Source organism: Odocoileus virginianus, chromosome 20, assembly GCF_023699985.2.
Source record: "Odocoileus virginianus isolate 20LAN1187 ecotype Illinois chromosome 20, Ovbor_1.2, whole genome shotgun sequence".
Classification (NCBI taxonomy): domain Eukaryota; kingdom Metazoa; phylum Chordata; class Mammalia; order Artiodactyla; family Cervidae; genus Odocoileus; species Odocoileus virginianus.
In genome coordinates this window covers 25175338-25193775 of record NC_069693.1, presented here as the reverse complement: position 1 = coordinate 25193775, position 18438 = coordinate 25175338, and the positions used below count along the sequence as shown (strand labels likewise).

The 18438-nt window shown below is 46.2% G+C and overlaps 2 protein-coding genes and 1 non-coding gene across 5 annotated transcripts in view; 1 reads left to right on the top strand and 2 right to left on the bottom strand.

Moving 5' to 3' along the window:
• Positions 1–1289, bottom strand: part of SMPD3 (sphingomyelin phosphodiesterase 3) — an 83360-nt gene extending 82071 nt beyond the window's left edge. The window contains exon 1 of the mRNA XM_070451104.1: positions 1097–1289. The gene's annotated coding sequence lies outside the window, so the exon portion shown is untranslated. The remainder of the gene's footprint in view (positions 1–1096) is intronic.
• A 307-nt stretch (positions 1290–1596) lies between these two features.
• The window catches only part of ZFP90 (ZFP90 zinc finger protein), a 96723-nt gene continuing 79881 nt past the window's right edge, over positions 1597–18438 (top strand). For 2 of the 3 annotated variants that reach the window (XM_070451100.1, XM_070451099.1), the window contains exons 1-3: positions 1597–2316; positions 8585–8738; positions 9749–9901. The gene's annotated coding sequence lies outside the window, so the exon portion shown is untranslated. The remainder of the gene's footprint in view (positions 2317–8584; positions 8739–9748; positions 9902–18438) is intronic. The other variant, XM_020893378.2, reaches the window with a different exon arrangement.
• Positions 4217–4289, bottom strand: TRNAG-CCC (transfer RNA glycine (anticodon CCC)). Its single transcript has one exon. It is a non-coding gene; the product is annotated as a tRNA-Gly (tRNA).

The following is an 18438-nucleotide window of genomic DNA, read 5'->3' as shown; positions in this document are numbered from 1 at the left end:
GAACAGCTCGAGGGTCTATGGGAACGGGGCGGGTGCGGGGGGCGGGGAAGCGTCTGCCTGGAGCTGTAGGGCGCTAGAGAGGGGACCAGCCCCGTCCCGCCCAGCACGTGCCCATCCAAGTCTGGCTACCCGCTGCGGTTCAGGAGCCCGAAGGCGGGGCGGGGCGGGGAGGGTCGTCTCAAGTAAGGGCTTCTGGCCTGGATCCAGTTAGAGAGCGACAAGGCAATAAGGCCCGGGAGGGGAGAGGTCGGGAGGGGGTTCCTCAATCCCTCTTACTTTTCCCCACCACACACCTCACCCCCAGGCCACTCCGACCTTAGACACGGGGCCCAGATCGCAGAGGACCCGGAGAATCCGTCAGTGCTTTCCTGTCCCAGCGACTCCTAACAGGGTGGGGAGGGGTCTCTCAGCCTTTTCTCTTCACATCGCATTCCCCCCTACCCCCCATCCCCCCGCAATAACCTAGGTGGGTCCAACTGGGAGGGGGAAGAGTCCTCTGTCTCCATCTTCATCCTGTTCCCGCCCCCCCCCCCCCGCCACTTTCACAAAAACCCTAGCCTTCGGGGGAGGGGTGGGTGCGAGGAAGGGTCTTTCTGACATCCCCAAACAGCCCTTCCTCAGGAGGGTCTGATTAGAGGAGGTGGAGCACCGCAGTTTCATCCATCACATCGAGACCCTCTTTGTAACGTCAGGCAGCCGAGGTGTTGTGGGGAAGGGTCCTCCTGCCTCCGAATCTTTCGTCCCGGAACATTCCCTCCCATCCTCAATAATCCAAGCAGCCTCGACTTCAGGCACAGGCTGAGAGAGGCTCCGGTCCCTCAATGCACGGTCTCAGGAGAGACAGGTGGGGCAGGTCCCCAGTCCTCTCCTCGACCCTCATGCTCAAGAGCCTCCTTCACCATAAGACAAAAACTAACCAAAGCTGCTCCGATCCCAGGCACGGGGCCACAGGGAGACTCACGAGGAGCCGGTCAGCAGCTCTCCGGGACAGATGGTCTTGGGGGCGGCGAGGACTGGTCCCATCAACTCCCAGGTCCCCTCACGCCTCAGTTCATTCCTTCCCCAATAAAACAAAAGCGAATCCAGCAGCACCGACCTCAGAGAGGCGGGAGGGCTATCGCCGCCCGGCAGCGCACCCAGCTCCTCTGGGCTCCTCACGGCTTCAGCTTCCAGGCGATGGCTCTCGCGGAGGCAGCGGCGGCGACGGCTGCGACCGCGGCTCTCCGGTCCAGAGCCTCCCTCGGACTCAGCACCTGGAGCTGCGAACAGCTCCGCGCCTCATTCCGCTGTCCCCGCCTCCTCCGTGCCGCCGTAGCCAATGACGGCCTGGGCCCCGCCCAGGAGGCCGCCCATTGGGGGGTGCCATCCCCACTCCCTTCGGCCCCGCCCGCGGGGTTCCTCTGTCTCTCCTACAAGACCGCATCCCCGAGAGACCACCGGAGTTTTCGCACAGCCTTCTGGAACTTGTAGTCCTTTAAGGACGCAGAGTGGGCTCATGCATCGGGCAGGTAGCGAGAAATAGACTGCATTTCCCAGGGTGCATTGACGAAACCGAGGCGCTGAGGAGGGCGGGAGGACTGTTTCTATAGCAAAGGCGGCCAGTTGGGAATGGCTGATGGAGAAATGGGGCAGGCCATGGGACCCTCGACGGATTGTGCGTGACTTCGGGCAGCCTCTTGGGAGGCCGTTTGCATTCTTTTTTCGCCTCGGTCCCCACACCAGGACTGTGGGTCTCAGTTTTCTTATCTGGGAAGAAGGGCGTGGAGTCGTCTCCCCGCCCACGCTCCACAGTGTTAGGGCAAACCGGGAGCGGAGCCTCCGTGCTTTGCCCAGCAGTGGGGAGAGGGGACGGAGACTCTCGGCTTGAGAGGAAGGGGCGCGTTCTGAACTCTATCCCTTTGTTTGTGGTCCTGTCTTGTCGTAGAGAGGCGCTTTACTTTTGGTCATTTTCCTTGGGCCATCAAGGCCTTCCCATCCTGGCTTCTGGCCTCGTTCAAGCCCTTCCTCCCCGAACCGCAACGTCTTTCACAGCGTAGAGAGAGGGCGCTTATCCTGCCTTTTTTTTTTTTTTTTTTTAAAGCGTTCACCAGGCTTCCCATTGCCTCTGGAATTAAACCACATTCCTCAGTATCAATCTAAAGGCCCCTCAAGATCTAGACTCCACTTTCTTGCCACACTCTGAACTTCTTTGGAAGCTCCCGTTTTCTCCCGTGGGTCCCTCCACCTTGCGCTCAACTAACTCCTCACGCTCTTCAAGCCACAGCCGAGACGCTGCCTCCTTAGTGAAGCCTTCCCAGATGCCCGGCTACTTGTGAGGTACCTCACCTTGTGTTTGAGCTGCACTCCCTACTTCCCTCATTCTACTTGTTTGAATATCTGTCTTCCATAGATAAGATCCACAGAGCAGGAACCGTGTCTTATTCACACCTAGTGCCTATAGTGTCTGGCACATAGTAGGTACTCAGTAGATACTTGTAGAATTGAAACTGAATGTAGTGTAATTGAATTTGCCTTCCACCTCCATGATTTTGATCTAAGGTTAGACATTTCCCATTGCTGAAAGTGTTCAACTAGAGAGATGCCACCCCTTTGAAGAAATGTTTGTTATTCACACAATGATTTGAAATTTTGCTTGAGTGCTTAGAGGGCCTTTGATGTTTTCAGTCTTGTGACGCAGGGAATGATAGATTTATGCTTATTATTCCTTAGAAGTCCTGTGAATTCTCCCCTAAATGTCATCAGTTCTTCGTGTTCCTCTATTTCTAGCTGTTGGCCCTTCTTCTTTCTGTGCCTAAACACTCTACCTCCCACTCCCTTTCTGGGAAAGAGCTCCTGCTCCTGTCAGTAATGAAGTAAAGAGAGTCTGAGATCCCTGCCCTTCTTTCAGCCCTCTTCTCAGCATCATAGGCCCCTGGTGTGCTATCCCACCTTGCTAGGTAGCATCTTTTCTGATTTTCTCCCCCATCTGGAACCCTGGTTTCTCCCCCATCTGGCCAGATGGTCCAATTAATCCCACACGTGCTTCATACATCACTACGTCCAGACGTTTTGGATATATTTTAGTTAAAGCATTCTTGGAAGAATGCTTTAATAAACAGGAATAGTTAATTTGTGAACAGAGAAGTAACAAGGAGGTTTATTACCCTGAATCTGATTCAAACCAAAAGGACAGAGCGGAGAAAGCAACCCTGCAGTCCTTGTGTTGATGACATGCAGGGAGGGAAGGCTAGAATGGGAGAAGGAGTCAAATAGTTTGCATTTAGAGAAGAACTAACAGGATTTCTATGGGGCATGGCAGAGAGGCTCTGATCCTGGTTAAACCACTAGGAAAGGCCTTTGGAGCTAAATGGACAGTTGGGGGTCTTATTAGGGAGGATGAGGAAAGTGTAAGGAGGCAGGGGGAAAGGGGATTTGTGCTGACACAGAGTGCCTAGTTCTGTGGATGCAGTGAGAGCAGAGGTTGTTGGAAAAGCGGGAAGGGGGGAGGACTACACCACAGGGTGGGCATCATCCCAGCAGCGGCAGAGTATCAGCAGGAGGCTGCCCAAGAAGACCTCCTGGAGCAACAGTTGAAACTCTAGAGGTCAACTTAGTCTCTCAGGAGTGGTGCTAGTTTTCAGGAAATTGTTAGTGGCAGGGTAAAAGCCAGGGTTCCACGAGTCTCCCAGAAAGCAGGGACTAAAATAGCATCCGCTCACCCAAGCTGAGTCGGGAAATCCAGATTCTAATTCTGACTTTGTCTCTGACTAGGTGTATATGACCCCAGGCTGGACCTGTTTCTTCAGTTGTAAAATGCTGTTTATTGGTGGTAAAGAGCAGCTAATAAGGTGGAGGTGGGGAATTCAAACCCATTTACTAGCTGTGTGACCTTGTAAAACCACCTTCTCAGATCTACAGTTTGCTTATTTGACAGTGTTGAAAGGGAGAAATGAAATGCCTATGTAAAACACTTCATACATATTAAGCACTGAATGAATGTCTCTTTCTACAATCTTCATCTTGAATTAATCAGAAGTTGGTTTGACTATGAATAAATAGGAGGTAGTGTTCTGGGTAATCTGAGTTCAAATCCCCATTCCCTCTCTTATTATTATATGATTTTGCTCAGACATGTGCTCAACATATTTGTTTTGTTTGCTGCACTGTGTATTATTTGCAGCATGCAGGATCTTTAGTTGTGGCCTGCAAACTCTTAGTTGCAGCATGTGGGATCCAGTTCCCTGACCAGGGATCAAACCTGGGCCCCCTGCATTGGGAGCACAGAGTCCTAGCCACTGGACCATCAGGGAAGTCCCTTGTTTTGTCTTTTTTAAGGGGTGGGGGGTGGTTTTAGAGGAGAGTATTGTAGGAGAAATTCTAGATGCTTATAAACTGGAGTTGCAAAGGATTCCAGGGGAACCCTGAGCTAGCCTCCTACCTTGTTAGAGAGACAAAAGGTCTTGGTGAAGTTCCATAGGTCTTCTAATTCAACAAGGGGATTAGGCTGCTGAATCTCAGACATGGGGCTGGAGTGATTAATCAGGGCAGGCTCCTGAAGAGCCTAGTGTATCAGACTGAGAAATATAACTTTATTTAAGTGATAATGAAGATTTTTAAGAAGGTGTGCACTTTGAAAAGGTCTAGGGCCTGTGTAGGGGCTTCCCTGGTGGCTCAGACGGTAAAGAATCTGCCTGCAATGCAGGAGACCTGGGTTCAATCCCCTGGGTTGGGAAGATTCCCTGGAGAACAGAATGGCTACCCACTCCAGTATTCTTGCCTGGAGAATTCCATGGACAGAGGAGCCTGGTGGGCTACAGTCCATGGGGTCGCAAAGAGTCTGACAGGACTAAGTGACTAATACTTGCACTTTCAGGGCCTGTGTGGAGAATGACCAGGAGAGAATGAGGCTTAGATGTAGGTTGGAAGCTGCTGCAGTTATCAAGCATAGAGTCCTTGAAGATGAAAAAAGGGGTATATCTGAGCTGTATTAAGAAGGTAGATATTCAAGGAATTCCCTTGCTGTCCAGTGGTTAGGACTCAATGCTTTCACTGCCAGGGACCTGGGTTCGATCCCTGCTTGGGGACCTAAGATTCCACAAGTTGCATAACATGGCCAAAAAAAAAAAGAAATATTCAGAGGACTTTGTCAGTGATGAGCTGAGGGCGAGGAGGAGAGTGATGAGTCAAGGATGATGTCCAGTATCTGCGTTGGGTAACTAGGTGAGTGGATGATGGTGCTTTCCTGTGAGGTATGGAATAGAAAAAGGAGCAGGCTTAGGCAGGAAGAGGAGATGAGTCTGAGGTGAGTGGGACATCAGGGGAGATGTCCATTGGGTGATTTGGAGCTTATCTTGAGAGAATGCCTTAATATACGGGAGTAATGAATTCAGGCCAAAGAAGAAGCAATCAGGGATACTCTTACCCTGAAACTAATTCCAACCAAAAAGACAGAGCCTGAGAGCCTGTCATCCTTGAGAGATGTGATCTGGAGAAAGCACCTTAAGTTATCAGGCTCTTAACATATACATCATAACTGAAGCCATGGAAATGAATGAAACTCTTCTGTAGAGAGGGTGAAAGAGAAAACAAAAATTGCTTGAGATGTGCCAGCATTTAAGGGACAAGTAGAGGAAGAAAAGCCCAGAAGAAAAGGTTAGAACAGAGAAATAGGAGGAAAACCAAAGAATAGTGTGCACAGAGCCACATGGAGGGTGTGAGTTGACTTGCTGTAGAACAGTCTAGTAAGCCAAAGTCTGAACAAACGTACACCAAATTTAGCAACAAAGAGGTCACTGGCAATCCTGGAGAGAGCAGGTTCAATGGAACAGCAGGGTGGAAGTCTGAGTGTGTGGGAGGTAGATGTAGATAATGCTTGTTAGCAGTTTTGAAGGGGAGGAGAGAGAAAACCAGAAAGGAAATAGCGTTGGGAGACAGTTTGAAGTTGGGAGAGATTAGGACCTTTAAAAATGTTCCTAGGAAAAAGCCGGTATATGAATAGTTGAGGATACAGGAAAGAGAAGGATTGAAGAATGAAGTGAGGTCAGCAAGAGGATGGAGGTGGGGCGGTGAGGTTCAGAGTGGGCCTCAGGCAGAAGGGAAGGAGGAGTTGGAGATGCAGGTAGATCAAAAGTTGGTTGGTAGGTAGTCGGGAGGTGGGTTCAGGAAACGGAGGGAATTCACGCCTGATGGTTATTACTTCTCTTGGGGTGGGAGGCAAGGATACCTGCTCAGTGTGAGGAAGTGAGATGGGGTGGGAAGCTTGAAGAAAGAAGAAAATATTCAAGATGGCTACTATGGAGAAGAGGAGGGAAAGCTAAGAGCAGCCCACAGAGACTGCAGGCTAGTGGTGAGGGACTGATGAGGCCGGAGGCCATGGATTTACAGGAGCACTAATCTGTGAGGCATGGGCTTTCTTCAGCATCCCATCATCCCTGAGATAGGCAGGGAGAAAGCTACTGGCGAGGCTGATCCAGGGCTGGGCTCTACAGGACAAAGGAGACAGTTCTTGCAGGAAGCTGGAGATGCTGACAAGAGAGGTGGAAGAGGTAGTACAGCAAGAAAGAGGAAGGAGGGGAAGCCAGAATGGGGTGGGAAAATGGGAGGGGTGGGGCTCTCAGTGGGGAAGAGCAGAGAGGTCAGACACGCTAGTCAGAGGCAGAGGAGCTATGGGGCAGGGGCGGCGTGGCTGGAGTGGACGGAGGAGGTCATGGGTTTGAGAAGCGAATTTGCTGGAGGGGTCATTGGGAAGTCTTCCAGGAATATGACTGCTTTGAAGGAGAGAGGAAGTCTTGTAGCCCCATGCCAAATTGTACGTTGTGTGAGAAGTTAACAGGTGAGGGCAAGGAGAAGGGATAGGGTGCAGAGCCCTCTGATACGGTTATTACAGTAATCAAGGTGTTGGAGAGCTAAGAAGGAGCCCTTTTACCCAGGGCATGAAGGGTAAGGAGGAAGAGAAGGAATAAACTCATGTGTTTTCACAGAAGTATCATCTCAACATCATCTACACATGATCAGTTTTATATATCCCTAAAAGGCAGAATATCTAGGAATAAATTTAACCAAACCAAACAACAATTCCAGATTTCACGGTGAAATCATATCAACCAAGTTCAATGCTAGTGATTCCTGCATTTATATTTTGGTATAGTTTATAGTTTTAAGTACATGCATATCAACTAGAAAATGTGTTTCAGAATTTTGCAAATTTCATTTCTTAGCAACGATTTGTTTTCTCAGTTTAAAACATAAATTAGAGAACTTGTGTTGATTTTTTTTCAAATGTAGAGTTTAGAGCTTAATTCATGCCTTTGAAATGCCATGAATTTGAAATGTAGCCATTTTCCTTTCTGCATCCTTGAAAAGGATTTTATTAGTCTCTCAGATAATCTTGCCAGCACATACAGACTTCCCACAAGGGTCTCCTGTCAGTAATGATGGGTTGTGAGTGATGCTGTAGAAGTTGTGCATGAGATATTTAAGAGGAGTCAAATAAGCATCCAACTTTAGGATTTCCCAAGCAGTAGCTTAGTTTACAATTAAGGGACTTGGTATAGAATATGAAATGTACATCTAAGTGTTAATTTAAAAAATTGCCTCCTTAATTTCTAAAGAAAAAAAGGACAATATCAGTTAATTAATTTGAATAATCTCTCTTTTTTTTTTTTTTAAAGAAACAAACAGTGTTATTTAAAAATACTTTTGTGTGTGGGGAATTCCCTGGCAGTCTCAGGTTAGGACTCAGCTCTTTCACTGTTCAAGGGCCTGGGTTCAAACCTTGATCCAGGAACTAATATCCTGTGCTGCAAGGCCAAAAAAAAAAAAGAAGACTTTTGTATGGTTGATACATCTTTGTAATCTTGAAATAGATTCTGAGCAGGGGGCTCAGAAAATATTTTGTGAATCAACTCAGGAATGTTATGATAATCTGTCCATTGTTTAAAATCCTTCCTTTCATCTTAAACTTTCATAAAATATTCTTATAAAAGGATATAAGTGATTCCTTTTTAAACATAAGTCACATCTCTATATAAATGCCTCCAGTGGCCTCTTTGTCCCTTTTGAGTGCAAGCCCTACAGTCTTGATGATGGCTTAGGGCCTCATCTATTCTGACTCCTATAGCTTCTCACCTCATCCCCTAGGCTTCCTCTGCTTCAGCTCATTGACTTCCATGCTATTACGATTGCATCAGGTACACTCTGGCCTCAGGGCCTTTGCACATGCTGTTCCCGCTGCTTGAAAGATCGTCCCCAAATATCCTCATGGACATTACATATAGAATGGCAGCCTTTCCTCTCCTGGAGCCCTCTATCCCCCTTTCCTGCTTTTCTTTCTTTCTTTTTTTTTCTGATAGCATTCACTACCACCTGAGATATATTCATTTACTTATTTGTTTATTATCTGTCTCTTCCCCACTCTCACTCCATTAACCCACCAGAATTAACTCTCCTTTAGGGTAGAGACTGTGTCTTATTTTGTTTACTGTTCTGCTCCCAGCATGTAGCATAGCACCTGATACATAACAGGTACTCAGAAAAACATGGTGAATGAATAACACATCATCCTTAGTACATGACCCTAGCATCTATTTTTATTTTTTCCTGGTAGCCCAGTTGGTAAAGAATCTGCCTGCAGTGCAGGAGACCCGGGTTTGATCCCTGGGTTGGGAAGATTCCCTGTAGAAGGAAATGGCAAACTATTCCAGTGTCCTTGCCTGGAAGATCCCACGGACAGAGGAGCCTGTTGGACTGCAGTCCATAAGGTCAGAAAGAGTCGGGCACGACTGAGCTACTAACATACTTTCACACAGTCCACATGTAGGACACACGCATATAATCTTTCATATTCTGGAAATCACAAAGTAGATATAATTTTGAGTTCTGCTTTTTTTTTTTCAACATATAATGAACATTTTCCCTTGCTAAGATTGAATTCTTTTGTTCAGTTGTTCATTCACTCATTCAGCAAATACCAAATGAGGCATTTCTATGATCCAGACAGTCCTGGGGCTACAGCAGTAAATAGGATGCAGGACTTGCCCTTGAGGAATAGAGATTCTTTATAAACAACATCTACAATGATTGCCTAATATGCCATCAAACACCTTACTATACTTAATCTCTCTCCTGTTTAAGACTGCTTGTTTATTGTTAATAATGATGTAATGAGTACCTCTAAGTATAGAGTAATTCCCCTTTACAAATTATTCTTTAAGGTAGATTCCCAAGTGAACAATTATTGGGGTCAAGGATTAAATATGCTTTTGTTTTTTTGATACCACCTGCCACATTGATTTCAAAAAGGATTGGTACCCATTTTACCCAGTTGCAGCACGAATGTTCCAGCTTTATCACAACCTCTCCAGTATTGGACGTTACTTTTCAGTTTGGGCTAATGTAACATATAAAGTGACCTTTCCTTTTATTTTTGTGTGTAATTGATGTCTAGGAGAGCGCACATTTTTATTTTTCCTTGTCATTGTTTAGTTCTGTGGGTCCCTAGGAGGCTCTTGGAGGGTCATTGTCCTATCTTGTAGATTATGCCCAATGTTTAGAACACATTATTGGCTTATAGCCTCTTAGAGTTGGAAGGGACTCTATTTATCGTCTAGTTCAATTAAAATTTCTGATAGATGGCTTTATGTACCAGAATTTGGATTCTCCTGGCAGTGGGGTATACACATGAAGGTATTCTTTGTACATGAAGGTATACACACATGAGATACTCTCCACCTCACAGAGAAGCGTGTCTTCTTTTTGCCTTGTTCTACAGGTGTTGATCTGGCATGTGGTCCCTGCAGCTCCCGTGTGGCCCCATTTCTGCCTTCTGAAGCAGCAGAGCCCACGCACCAGTTGTTACAGAACCTCGCTACCTTGGCTGCCCATCTCTGCAAATATGTGGTCAGACTGGAATGGTCAACCCCAGGTAAGTCAGGCAGGCCCAGAGGCCCAGACGTTGTTGCACTCACAAGTCTGCAGTGGCCATGTCAGCAGCCTCTTTAGCTGGTTCATATGAAGCTCAAGGTCTGCTGAGATTCTAAGACTGTCTTTACTTGACCTTTACCTTTACATGACTTTGCCTTCAGGCAAACCTAGATCCTGTTATTCCATACTTCCGCAGCTGATCTTTTTAAACCTGACTGAAAATAAGACTGCTTTTCTCCTTGTTTTTTTTCAATGTGTAGAGAAGCTGCCCTGGTCAGCTTCTGCTGTCTAAAATGGGGATAGTAAGAATGTCTCTGGAAGAAAAAAAAAAGAATGTCTTTGACAGCTTCAAGTGTTGGTGGGATGATGGAATGAGATGCAGGGCTGGACATCTGTCACTCATTCTGGTTGCTCAGCCCCTGAGCCTCCCTCCTATGCTTGAGGAATTCCATGCCTCATGAGGTAGAGCCGTTTTCCTTGCAGCTAAGACCTGGACATTGGTCTCAGGCTCAGGCTGCTCCAGTCAGACAAGCCCCACCCCCAGCCCTTGCCACCCCTCGCCAGTTTTGAGTTAGAAGCCAGTGACAGCGAAGGAGCAGGGTCTGCTTCACAAGCCTTGTAGGGCCTTGATGGGTACAATCTCAGTTTCCAGTGAGAGCAGTGTTATGGGCGCCATCCAGCGTAAGGGTGTCTGTGGTGCAGGTGGCAGGGCCTGTATGCTGGACTCTAGTCATGGTGGCATCTCCTTAGACCATTGCTGAGTTGGGGTTTGGGGCATTGAATCTCAACTCTCCTGGAGATTTTGTGAGCTCTACATGGGATAGCTTCCCTGGTAGCTCAGCTCGTAAAGAATCTGCAATGAAGGAGACCCTGCCTCGATTCCTGGGTCAGGAAGATTCCCCTGGAGAAGGGATAGGCTACCCATTCCAGTATTCTTGGACTTCCCTGATAGCTCAGATGGTAAAGAATCCACCTGCAATATGGGAGACCTGGGTTCGATCCCTGGGTTGGGAAGATCCTCTAGAGAGCATGGCAACCCTCTCTAGTATTCTTGCCTGGAGAATCCCCATGGAGAGAGGAGCCTGGTGGGCTATAGCCCATGGGGTCACAAAGAGTTGGACACGACTGAGCGACTAAGCACAACACACAGCACATACACGGGATATGAAAAGTGCATTGAAAAATGCCAAGCACCGCACACATATAAGGTATTATTGTTTGGGATTTTGATACTTAAGTAGTGTGCATGAGGAGAGTCAGAGGAGGTAGACCTGGAGCTCTGTACCTGCTGAGAGTTCAGACAGGTCTAGGCATGCCTGGAAAGCTGGTGGGAGGGTGTGATGGCAGGAACTTGTAGGTTAGAACTGGCTCAACAGTTAAAGACTGACCACTGACCCCAAGGCCGTTGGAATGGAGATGGCAGTTGTCAGAGGGCCTGCTGGGCACACACAGGTGGACTGGCTACTTGCCCTCCCCTCCCCTTGGACCATTACCAACAGCCAGGGCAGGAGGAGGGGCTAAGCAGGTGGCTGAGCAGCTGCCCCTGGGCATCCTCACTGGGCCGGAAGAGGAGACCTGTCTGAGTACGGCCCCCACCACAGGAAACACAGGAGGGATTATGAGTAGGTTGGGATTCTACCCCGCGCTGCCTTCAGGCTGCCCTTCGTGCGACTGAGCTGTGGCTTGGGGCTTTCCAGTCCTGCCTGGCTGTGCCTCCGGAGTCCTGCCTCACAGGCTGCCATCTGAATCCATCAGCCCTGGATGACCCAGAGTGGGGCTGAGGCTGGCACTGCTGCCGTGCCATGAATGGGCCCTTGGGAGTTTTATGACATTGAGCACAGCCTCTCTGGGGACTTTCTATTTTGAACCCCCGATCATGCCCAGATCAGCCCAGGACATGTAACAGGGGTGGTGCTTCTGCTTTAGGGTACTCCCTGAGCGCCGAACACTGGTACTGGCCTGATCCTGGCCTTTGCCCAGTACCCTGGTACACCTCCAGAGAGAACAAAGATCACGGTGTGTCCAAATCAGCCAGAGGTCATGGGCTGGGCCTGGACCATAGTGTATCAGAAATGTGTTCACATTGTTCAGAGCGGTCCTCATAGGTGACTGTAGGTTCTATCCCTGCTGTAGCTAGTGATCTTTGTGATGTTAATACTACAGTTGTAGATTTTAATCCTCTTGCCAAATATGATTGTATGTAATATTCTTTTGATATCAAATAAGATAAAATCCACTATAAAACCAGCATAGTATGTAAGTTCTCAAACATCATCTGATCTAAGTAGAGTTTTTCAGTGTCTAAGTTACTTTTTATCAGGCAGTACCCTGAAACTTTATGTGCTTCTCTTATTAAATCTTTACCACAATTCCATGAACTAAGCACCATTGCAATTCCTGTTTTACAGACAAGGAGACTGAGACCCATTGAGGTTATGGGAGTAGCTGAGAGTCACACAGTCAGTAAGTGGCAGAGCTGAGTTGATCATTCATCAGCAGAGCCTGGGAATTGCCTTTTCTTCAGTGCATTCCACTGTGGGGCAGCTCTGGCTGTTGAAATATTTTCACTTACCTGGAGCTAAAATCTTCTCCCTACGTCAGTCTTATTCCTGTTTCAGCTTATCCCCGTAGCCCGCTGTGGCAGCTCCTGGTTTCCCAGTGTTCTGGCTCAGTTCTCTATTCCATTCATGGTTGGGGTGTTTCATCCTCTTCCTCTAGGAATAAAGGAACCACTTGGTATCAGTTAAGTCCTTGTGACAATCACTGCAGCAAGATCAAGGCAGGGCAGCTCTCCAGTTCTTTAATTACTGTGACTCCAAAGGTACTGGAATCCAGTCTGCCCCACTCCTGAAAGGATTGTGTCAAGAAATACCCAGCCACTGGAGGTAGTAGTGACCTGGTAGAAAGTTCTCTTTCACTGAAAAAAATGACAGGAAACCAGTCAAAACAATAGAAACAGTATTAATACTAAGCTAAGGATTTTCCTGTTTATGTCTCCCTGATGGGAATACAGGCTTCCCGAGGCCAGGGATTTTTGCTAGTTTTGTTTACCGCTGCATACCCAGTGCCTAGAATGTGCCTAGAACACAGTGAATATGCAAATATTTGTTGAATGAATTACAAATCTAGTTGCACAACTGGTGTCACCTCCTCAGGTTACTACATTGTTTTGGAGAATAATGTGATCTCCCCAGTCCATGGCTTTGAATGATCTTATCGGTAGGTTTTCTGCTTTTGTTGTGATTTTGGCTCATAACCATATGCAAAATACACTGGGTAAATAATCCTGCCTCAAAAACAATTTCCTTTCATCTGGTAAACCTCACTATAAACTGGAATTTGGTTCAGCTTGGTCAAGAACAAGGAGGGGTCACTGGATTTCTAGTCTCCTATCGTATGGAAAAACATTCTGTTGCTTTCTGTTTTGAATTTTAAGCTTGAATTCAGAATGCAAATCTACTGGGAAACAGCTAAGTGGGAGGAATGTTAGTCTTTACATTTTTTTCTCATTCTCTGTACACAAAAGGTACGTTTCATTGTTGAAATTGAGAAAATACAGGTAAGCAAAATGATGAAATTAGAAATCACTTATATTCCCACCACTCAGAGATGGTTATGGCTATTATTTTTCTGTTTATATCAAATATGAAATTAGCTGACATCTGACATGGTGATTGATTCAGTGGAGGAGTTACATTTTTATGATGAGAAGATAAACATGGGAGATATGATTTCCAGCCCAGGTCGACCTGTGTTAAGAGGACCCCACAGATCTAAATCCCTCAGGGCACAGAGAACTAAAGTAAATGGATGGATTCACATCCAGTTTACATCCCAGAATCTGACCTTGGAGGGTGACCCTGGAAGTGTTGGAGGCTAGGCTAGGAAGTGAGTGAGGAAAACAACTTTGACCTGGCCAAGCATCCCAGATTTGACATACAGCAAATTTCATGATGTCTTCCTAGAAATGGGAGTATCTTTTCCAGAGAACTGAAGTTGAGATAATCTTGAAAGAGTTGGCCCAAGGATGACTCTCAGCCTGTGCAAGCAAGGCTCTGGGGACAATGAACACAGTGACCATGAGGGCTCGCTGTGTAATTGGCTGGTTTTCTCTGGACCATTTCTTTTCCATCCTGGTTTTTCTAGGGAGGGACCATGTCACTTCTGGTTTATGACTCACTGCAGGAAAATGTGACGACCTGTGTGACCTGGGCCTCAGGTCATGTCCTTGGTTGACTTAGCACCTTCAAGCCTCTCTGTATGGGATTCCTAGGAAGCCTGGGGCATGGGCCAGATGATTCACATTTTTCTTTAAAGTTAATGCAAATTTTGCTTTCTTCTCCAAGAGATTTGTCTGAATATTAAAATAGTATTTTGAAAAACCTTTAAGTGAAGTTGATGTTCCAGGGTCCTAGGCACACAGGCACTTTGTGTAACTGTGACTTGAATGAATACATGCTGTTCACTCCCATCTCTGGGATGCTCTTACTCAGATTGTGGTAAGTCTGAGAAGGCGTGATGGGACCACTGGGCTGGAAGGTAAAGAACTTAATACTCACTGGGCACCACATACATGACAGATAAGGTGCCAGGTGTTTTTCCTACACAGTCTCAGTTTAGTCCTCATAATCCTACCAGGGTCCCTATTTTATGGGCCAGTAATTGGAGAATCAGAGAAATTAGGTAACTTTCTCAAGGTTTAGAATGGGGCAGAACCAAGTATGACATACCGTCTGGCCCACTGAGGCCAATCCACCGATCAGTTTCCTGAAGACTGCATAAGGAATGCCATCCACTGCGGTGTCCTAGGGGCATGAAAAAAACTCTCCTTGTTCTACCTTCCTGTACTGGAGGCTGAAAGAACCGGCTCACAGAATTTGATGGTGGGCAGGGAAAGGCAGCACCTCTGGGGGTCTGGAGCACATCCTTTCATTCCACATCCCACACTCTGGGATGCTGCATGCTGAAAAGGGCACTCTTTCTATGTTATTTCAGGACAACAACCATTCAGGACGGCGGTTGGCACTTGTAGTTCATTTAATCCTTTGAACTTTGTTCCTCATCTGTTATGGCTCAAGTTCAAGTTTCACTGTCTCCACTCGGCCATGAGTTGAGTGTCCCCAGCTGAGGGGCTCACCACGGCTTTGTGGAACTCTCCAAAAGCACAAATTACAAGGTTCTAGATGATTTACAGATGTCCAGGGGTGGTGGTAAACATGATTATTCAATGAGGGCGTTTCAGTCCCTGAGGTAGATGTGGCCATTTCACCTTCCAACAAGAGCCCACAATGTCTTTCTCCTCTTTAAGTTTACCTTACCGCATCCTCAGCTCTCACTTACAAAACCCCTTCCCTAGGGCACAAGGCAGGCAGCGGGTGTGTTTTGGGGAGGGAGGCAATAGACTGGGGACTTAAGCCTGGAGTGCTGGATTCCTTAAGGCAATTATAAGTGGTTGCAAAAAGTAAATACGGTGTGAACCCACTATATTCAGGCTTAGAGAAGGACCTGGAAAGCTTGATTCTGGGTGTTCACTAGCACTGGTGTCTCTGGGAGGGAGTCCACACATCCTTCAGTTCTTTTTCCTGTCTGCACTTTTACCTTTTATGACATAAACGTGCATTGTTTTTCTAATAAGAGAAAAGAGGACTATAAACAACTCCTGTTGGATATCTAGGTAATTCTGACTTTTTATGAGTATAAACAGTGCAGAGCAGGAATAGTTGCCAGAAAATGAGTTAAAAATTGTAAAGCGCAAAAAAGTAGAACACATCTCTAAATTCTAAAAAACTGACAAATTGCTTAAAGGTGTTTAAGAGGGTGACAAAACTGCTGCAGGGGTCAGCAGCAAGTCCCTATTCAAAAAGCAAAGACTGGACACAATAGTCTTCAACCCAGGCATTCTTTCAGTAATGATTCATCAGGTTGACCAAAATACCATGTTTTAGAAACTTGTAAACTTCTCTTTTTGACCTTAAGTACCTGTCATTGGTGCAGGGGTGGGAAGTAAAGACAGAAACCTCCTTTGGTGGTTACCTCTGAGTTTGTAGAGTGGACCTGAGGCCCAGAGACGTAGGCGGGGAAAATTGTGTGCCCATAGCAGTCACTTGACTCTGGTGAGTGACCCAGAAGCAGGATGGGGTACAGACTGCTACTTCAGTGTTGAAAATGTCAACTCCAGTCATTCAAATGGCTTTTCTATATAATGGCTTTTAAGTTACAACAATATACTGTTGTCTCTTATGAAAAAGAAAACTGGAGAAGTCTATTTTGTCCCCCAACCCCAGCTGTCCCCAGAGCTGCGTCACCTAACCAGCACTCTCGGTGGCCTTAAGCCCCATGTCCAGCTGTACCCTCTCTGCCTACCCCCTCCTGGAATAATCCAGCTTTTTAATGTCTCTGTGGGGCTTCAGGTCTGTCCAGCTCTACGGGGACAAAAGAAAATTAGCACCACTACAGAGATGTGGTTTCCACCTCAGCCAGCTCTTTGTCAGTCCTTTTATTTACACTTGGCCAGACACTAATTTCATTCCCCATGATGGCTGCTTCCTGCTTGTCCAGCTTTCCTCAGATGGTCCACCCCACTGCTGTCTCTGTCTCCAGTGACCGTAATGTCTGCTGCCCTGGGAGCATGGAGCGCATCAGGTTCTCAGCTCCTCGCTTTCTGGCTGCCAACAGGATCCATGCATCATTTCCAAGAGCAGCTTCCTCCTAGGCTCCCCCTCCTACCCTCTCTTGCCTCTTCCAGGACCCAGTTCAATAAATTACCCTCTTTCTCTGATTCCCTAATCCTTCCCTTTCCTTTCCTTCTCTCTACAAGCATAATTCCATCCCATTCTAGAAAACCTTAGCTTTACTATCTCTTCCCTGGCACCCCCACCTTTGTCTTTTGAACAAAGGTCTTGAAAGTAACCCACATTTTGAGCTTCCATTTCCTTCTTTTTTTCCCCACCAAATTGGGACTCTACCCCCATCATTCTAACAAGACTGCCCTTGCTGAGGCCACTAGCAGTATTTTGTCAAGTTATTAATGACATCTTTTCATGTGAATTGATTTACTTCTGTGATATGGGATCAGTTTCTTTAATGCCTCCTTAAACTCTTGTGATTTCACTGACTTTTAAAAAATATATTTATTTGGCTGTGCCAGTTCATGGTTGTGGCATATAGGATCTTCGATCTTTGTCACAATACATGATATCTTTAGTTGCAGCATGTGGGATCTAGTTCCCTGACCAGGGATCAAACCCTAGCCCCCTGCATTGGGAGTTTGGGGTCTTAACCACTGAACCACCAGGGAAGTCCCTCGTTGTCTTTTCTTGTCTCTTAATGTTTCCCAGTTGTTTGCTCTGACCTACTTTCATCAACCTTAACTACTGGTGTGCCTCCAATTTTGTCCTTGGCCCTGCTGCTCAGCCTTCCTGCCTCAGCTTCTTTCCAAGAGCTTTTTAGTGAGAAGGGGGTTTGGCTGTGGCCGGTGGCTGCCCAGCAGAATACAGTGGAACCAGAAACTATTGGATCTCTTTGATTTCTAAAATAGCCCGTTAACTTTAACCCAGAAGATTAAATTTCTAATGATGGAAATTTGGGCATTGGACCCTTGGTGGTTTTGAATCAGACCAGTCTTGTATATGATTCTCACATTCATCATAGGAAGCCATCCACTACCTGCTCCAGGACCCAGTGAAACAGCATGGCTCATGAAGGCTCTGTGCCTATAGGGCTGGCAGCTCCATGTTACATCTCAGAATCTTCCATGTTGACACAGGTAACTCTAATTCATTTGCCTGTGTGCCACAACTAAAACCCAACACGCCCAAATAAAAATAAATGTGTTTTTTTTTTTTTTTAAACATATGATGGAAAAGTATGGAAACTCTTTCTAGAGACTAAGTCAACTACAGCTGTGATTGGCTTCTCCAGTATGTGGCTCCTTGTCTAATCTAATGAAATATAAAGTCAAGTGGAAGTCAGGCAATTTTGACTAACCAAACTACACTCCAGTGCAAACAGGCATGGTAGAAACAGCATAAAAGCTGGTTCTGAAATATTTGTGAACAAATTTGCTTTTAAAATTGTAAGACTGTTTTCTCAACAAATATTATTTAGAATAGAAGAAGTTAATTTCATATTCTGTTCAGTATGAGTAGAAAGCCCTGAAATTGGATCTAGATCAAAATGGAAAATTTGAAGAGTTCTGGGATTTCTTGAGCCTGAGCAGCCAAATACTTGGTAGGAGAAATCCTTTTCATGTGTGTGTTAATATTCTTGCTGTTTTAAAAATAAATATTTGCCCTCAAAAAGACATTTCTAAAAATGAATTCAGTTTCAGTTTTGTTCTCCCTTTTAAAAAAAAAGTGGTTTGGGCTAACATAATTTTTTGCTATTCCTATCCACTAAAATTATCAAAAACACCAGATTTCCAAAATTCAGCTGGTGGTAGAGTTTGCTAGGAAAAAATAATCGATTTTAAAGAAAGCAACTGGGAACACCCAAAATTCCGTTTATTCGTAACATAACTATACATTTTTACAGCCATTC